We start from the raw sequence: 6000 nt of genomic DNA, 5'->3' as shown, positions 1-6000 counted from the left end.
AGGAGAGGGCAGAAAGAATGCCAAAGGATGGTTCTGAACAATGATAAGAGTAAAAATATAAATAATAATAGTAACTGGAATTATTATGCATATTTAGGAAAAAAATGAAAGAGGGGGGAATAAAAACAGGAATCAAACTCCATCATCATGAGCTATGGTGTATCATTAAAATGGAAGGGAATTACATGCAAATGCTTCAGATAGAAAATGTAGGATACCTTTCCACCGATGATTTTTAGTTGTCAGGACAAGTGAGACCCAAACAGCAGTGAGAACGGTACCAGCATGCTTGTTGCCTTTTTTGTTTGCACAGTAGCTGTCAATTCCAGCCTTGCAGGTAGTGGAACCCAGCGGGAAGAAGGGGCGGGACCCAACGATGCAGCCTGAACTGAGAGCAAATTTAAATTACTGAGCCTTTTTCCCCCCCTTTTTTATTTTTCTACTCTGCGACAAACTGAAAAGATTCCAGCACGCTAATTTAACCACCCTGCTTCTTCTTCTTTGCCTTTTTTTTTTTTTTTTTGTCTCCCTGCTTCCAGGATAATTAAAAGAGAAACCTGTAAAGGCAACATTCCTGTGAGCGAGTTGATGCTGCAACGTGCTGGTAAGAAAACGAATTTAATTTTTTTATCTTTTCTCTTTTTTTTTTTGCCCCCCCCCCTTTTTGGCTTTTCTTTTTTTTTTTTTTTTTTTTAAGAGCTGAAGGCTTTGTCTGTCTAATGCAGTCATAAGCGTGGCTTCCCTGCCGTGAGGGGTTAGCATGTAATGAAAAGGTGTAATTGCCTGATATGTGACCTTCGCGTCATACTTATAATGGGTAATAACAGCATTCCTATGTGCTCTGATGATGCTTCTCCCTGCAAATTGACTGGTCACCCAGTTGCAACAGGGTTAAGATTGTCGCACTATGGCAATGAGTTGTTGATCGTTCAGGGTTGGTGTTTCAGTGTCCTGTCAGGGAGCATTCTGGAGTTCTCCAACTTACTCGCTTGCAGGGATGTTAGGGTTTTAATAGGTCCGTTACAGACCATAACTGTTCTGTTGTTTACTCACCAAACAGGAAGTATGATGATGAAACTTTTTTTTTTTTTTTTTAGGTAGCACTGTAATTATCCTAGACTTCCCTAGTTCAGATAATGAAACAGAGTAAAGTGAGTGCTGAGTAAAGTTATTTTAATCCCTTTGATCTATAACTAGTCTGGAGTTCATTAGACAGTCAACTGTGGAGAGCCTAGATGATTTGGGGACCTTGGACTAGAGATGCCAACTTTATTCTTTAAAAGCACAAATTTTAATTCAACCCAATTAAATTCAACAAGTATTTGTTGATCCTGTGCCTGGGACTGGTGCTGCAATTGTTCTTGCCTGTTATTCTGTTACGGGGAGAAACTGGAGCTAAGTGGAATAAATTCTCAGCAACCGTCTCTTCTTACTACCATTAGAACTGATCAGGTCATTTAAGACACATTTCAAAACACAAAACTGTTGATTATGAGATAAAGTTCCTAAGGTTAAATCTACAACTGATGTACTTCTTTTCCTTCCATGCGTGTAATTTTATGTCAATTGGCGACTATGGTCAGTCCATTTTTTACTGCATTTTAATATTATAAAGAAGAAAGAAAACAAAGAAATCTTTCTTGCACACCACACGTCTCATTTGAAAATATATCCATGTGGCAAACTTCATTTGAGCTTATACAGATTCTAGCCTCAGAGGCTGGAATATACATGGAAAGGTTTAGGCTTGTCAGTGAGTCTGGTTGGATTTGGGTTGAGAAACTTAGGAACAAAGATTTTGTTTTCTCTTTTCTTGCCTTAAAAAATACATATAAAGTATCAAGGGATATGCTCTGCTTATCCTCCATTGTCATTTGTTAGCTGTGTTTTTTTTTCTTTTTTTTTTTTTAATAGGTAAGTAAAAAAATAATAGGGTGATTGTCAGGAAGAGAATGTAGTTAGCAAATGTCCATTAAGACCTTTTTCTAAAGAAAAACTCTCCTATGAAAGTTTGAAGATTGCATGCCATTTGCATCTGATAGAGAATGTGGCATTCCATACGCTGCTAACATTTGGTCCCCAGTCTCAGTAGCTATTCTATCTAATTGTGTCATTTCTACATTTAACAGCTCTGAACCATGCCGCCCCTTGGGTCCTCACCAATGCCCCCCAAATCACTTGAAATGTCTAGAAAGACCTGGGAACATTAGAAAATGTCAATTGTTAGAATAATTTCTGCCTCTTGCATCAAGAGAAAATACTATGGATTTAATAGTTCATTTTTAAAATCTGTTTTTATCCGCCAGTAACTGTCTATTAGGAACATTTCAGTTATAATTGGAATAAATTGTTGCCCAGTAACAAGCAACTAAACTGAAAGTACTTTCCATAGAATCAGTGACTAGAAATAGCTACAAAGAGCTAAATACAAGTCAAACCACAGTAAGGGCATTTCTTAATTTTTTTTTTTTTAAAGATTCACTTCTTTGTAATTTTACCCTTCTACCTAAATTATTAAATTTGTTACCCACGGTGTCTAGTCTATGAAAATGTCTAATTGACCAAAGTCCCATATATAAAGGAAAAAGGCCAGTAGACTTCTGAAAAACATTTCTTTCTGATTCAAAATAATAATGAGAGAGAAGATAAGCACAACCTCTCAGACTATGAGTGTTAACAAGATTCTGGGTAGCAATACCATTATATGTGAAGAACTGCTATCATCTCTTGCAGAACGTAATGTAAAATTATGGGTTTCACTGTAGGACTCTGTCATTTGAACTAGTAATCAGTCCAAATTCTATAGATGGCTGCAGTTAAAATGATGCTTCCCCCCATTAATAAAATATTGAATAACACTGAAATTACTTTAGATTTTACCCTATCCATTTTTTCAATAGAAAAAGAACCAGTAATAACCCCACATCCCAATACCTAAGCATGCATAATATCAGAATGGCTTTTCTTCTTCCCTTGCTGAAGTGCTATGACATTACAATTTCAAGAGCAAAATTCTTTAACAGTAGTTCTACACTTGCCATTCAGCTCTTGTGGCGTTTGGAATAGTTTTCACCTTATAATTGCATAGATAGTGAAGTAGAAAATACCTCATCGAGAGAATGAGAATTGTTATTTTACACATAGACATACAAACAGACAAAATTATATATGATGCTAGAATGGAAGCACAAAGGCAATGTAAAAATATACATAATGCTTTTTGAAATTGTGTCATTTGCTCAATTCATTGTAACTGTTTACTAAGTATCGGCTATGTTGAGATCTGTGGGAAATTGAAAAGTGAAAAAGCCATATCTTGGTCACCTAGGAACTTAAAATGTAGTTGAAATTGTAACCGATACACTAAAAAGTGTAATTTGATTAATCAGCCTGTGGCAAACTTAGCATAGTGTGAAGCTCTCAGAATCAAAAAAAAAAAAAAAAAATATGGTGTCTTGTTTCTGACCTCTTGGAACTGGCATATTCTTCAGTCCTCATGTTTGCTTCAGTAATATTTCTATAGCCATGTGTGTGTTTTCTCTTCCTTCTGGTTTAAAAAAAGTCATTGTTATTACTGATACAGTTGTCATATTGTATTTTTTCACTATAATAATAAGCAAGAAATACCAAGCTGGATAACAGGAAATATCAATCCTAGTCCTTAATTACCAATGACTTTGTTAATTAATCTTCTTGGGCCTCTGTCTCCTCATCTTTGCAAAGAGGAAATGGCCCCATCAAATAGCCAAATTGTTGTTGTTGTTGTTGTTGTTGTTCTTATTCTGCCTAACTGAAGATGAGTAACTTCCAAAGAAGAGGAAGGGGAGGGGATCCCTGGGTGGCGCAGTGGTTTAGCGCCTGCCTTTGGCCCAGGGCGCGATCCTGGAGACCCGGGATCAAATCCCACCTCGGGCTCCCGGTGCATGGAGCCTGCTTCTCCCTCTGAAAAAGAGGAAGGGGAATGTCAGTTTGGGCAGGCACTGGGGTCAAGCGGTTTAAACGAAATACAAGAGGCTAATTAGTTAATAAACTCTATGTCATAGCCTGTGCATTTGCGCCGAAGCAATGTGTGGGTTGGCCAATCCCTTGATTCCATACCCTCTTCTCACTTCACTGATGTAGTAATACCCTCAGGACTCAAGAGAATCATTGCACCAGAACAGTAAGTGTATATAAAGAATGCTGTTCTACTATATGCTGTTCTACTATCTGTTGAGATGTTTCCACATGTGACCCAAGAGAATAAAGAGAACATCTCTCTCCTCGAGACTAAAATGTATGGCAATGCATTCTTAAACACGTAAAAACATTCTTGTGTATACCTATCCCTAACACTTTAGAGTAATGAAATGATTCAAAAATGTCACTTTATAACCTATATGTTAGTAATATAAAATATAAGTGTAAAATTAGAATATTCTCTACTGCCTATTACTCATACTGTCAAACTGTCAAAATAATATACTTATATTTCCTCAGTAAATACATAAATGCTGATTTATACTATATCTTATAACCCTTATGCTTTCTTCCTGCCTCCCTGGTTTTCTGCTGTTTTTATAAGAATGAAGATAGAGACATACATGCAATAGAAATAGAGAAACTAGCTTATTTTTTGCTCTTTTATTCTGATCCAAATGTTAATCATTTAGAAACTCAAGTGGATGGACAGAGGTAGAGATAAGGTTAGCCGTTCTTAGATTATCTTTGTAGGAGGAGTAGCAAGAGAAGACTTGTGATTTCTTCATTAATCCATTTATTCATTCATTCAAAATTTGTTTTTGTGTCTATTTTATAAAAGGCCTAGACTACCTGACAAAAGAAATGGATATGGTTCCTCTCCTCTAAATGCCTAAACTGTTGTAAATGGCAAGATCTTGTTCTTTTTTGTGGCTGAGTAATACCCCATTATATATGTACACCACAGCATTTTTATCTATTTTTAGATAAAGGGACACCTGGACTGCTTCCATTTCTTGGCTATTGTAAATAATGCTGCAATAAAAATAGGGGTGCATGTATTTTTGAAATTAATGTGTTCATTGTCTTTGAGTTAATGCCCAATAGCGGAATTACCAGATCTCATGGTGGTTCTCTTTTTTAATTTTTTGAGGAAACTCCATACTGCTTTCCACAGTGGCTGCACCAATCTACATTCCCACCAACAGTGCAGAAGGTTCCTTTTTCTTCATATCCTTACCCACACTTGTTATTTTTTTTTTTATACTAGCCATTCTGACCGGGGTAAGGTGATATCTCCTTGTGGTTTTGATTTGCACTTCCCTGATGATTACTGATATTGAGCATCTTTTCATGTGTCTATTGGCCATCTCTATGTCTTCTTTGGAAAAATGTATGGATAGACCTTGAGGGTATTATACTAAGTGAAATTAAGTTAGACAGAGAACAACAAATACCATATGATTTCACTTACATGTGGAATTGAAAAAAACAAAACAAAGCAGAAAGAGACCCATTAACACATAGAATAAACTGGTGGTTTCTGGATGGGATGGGGTGGGGGATGGGCAAAATGGGTGAAGGGGAGTGGGGACATAATCTTCCACTTATGGAATATATACATTACAGGGATGAAAGGTACACCACAAGGAATATAGCCAATGGTATTGTACTAGCACTGTATGGTAAGAGATGATGGCTACTACACTCACAGAGAGCATAGCATAACGCATAGAGTTGTCCAATCACTATGCTTCGCACCTAAAACTAATGTAACATTGTATGTCACCTATACTTCAATAAAAGAAACTGTAAAAAAGGCTAAAAATGTAAGACATTTTTAAATAAAGGAACACAAAGTGTATCATTACAAGTTGTGTTAAATGCTGTGAAGGAAAAGTTCAAGTGCTCTGATAGAAACTATGGGGGAGACTAGTTGAGATTGATGGGCTCAGAGAAAGCTGTTCTAAGCCAAAGATACAGATGGAAACTCTTTATAAAGTTAAAAAACAACAACAACACATAATTCTATTTTCTCAC

The 6000-nt window shown here is 36.4% G+C and overlaps 1 protein-coding gene across 1 annotated transcript in view; it reads left to right on the top strand.

Moving 5' to 3' along the window:
* The first annotated feature begins 448 nt into the window (after nucleotides 1-448).
* Nucleotides 449-6000, top strand: part of CELF2 (CUGBP Elav-like family member 2) — an 815728-nt gene continuing 810176 nt past the window's right edge. Inside the window, exon 1 of the mRNA XM_025445402.3 lies at nucleotides 449-604. The gene's annotated coding sequence lies outside the window, so the exon portion shown is untranslated. The remainder of the gene's footprint in view (nucleotides 605-6000) is intronic.

This window comes from Canis lupus, chromosome 2 (genome assembly GCF_003254725.2).
Source record: "Canis lupus dingo isolate Sandy chromosome 2, ASM325472v2, whole genome shotgun sequence".
Taxonomy (NCBI): domain Eukaryota; kingdom Metazoa; phylum Chordata; class Mammalia; order Carnivora; family Canidae; genus Canis; species Canis lupus.
This window is presented reverse-complemented; position numbering and strand designations above follow the sequence as displayed.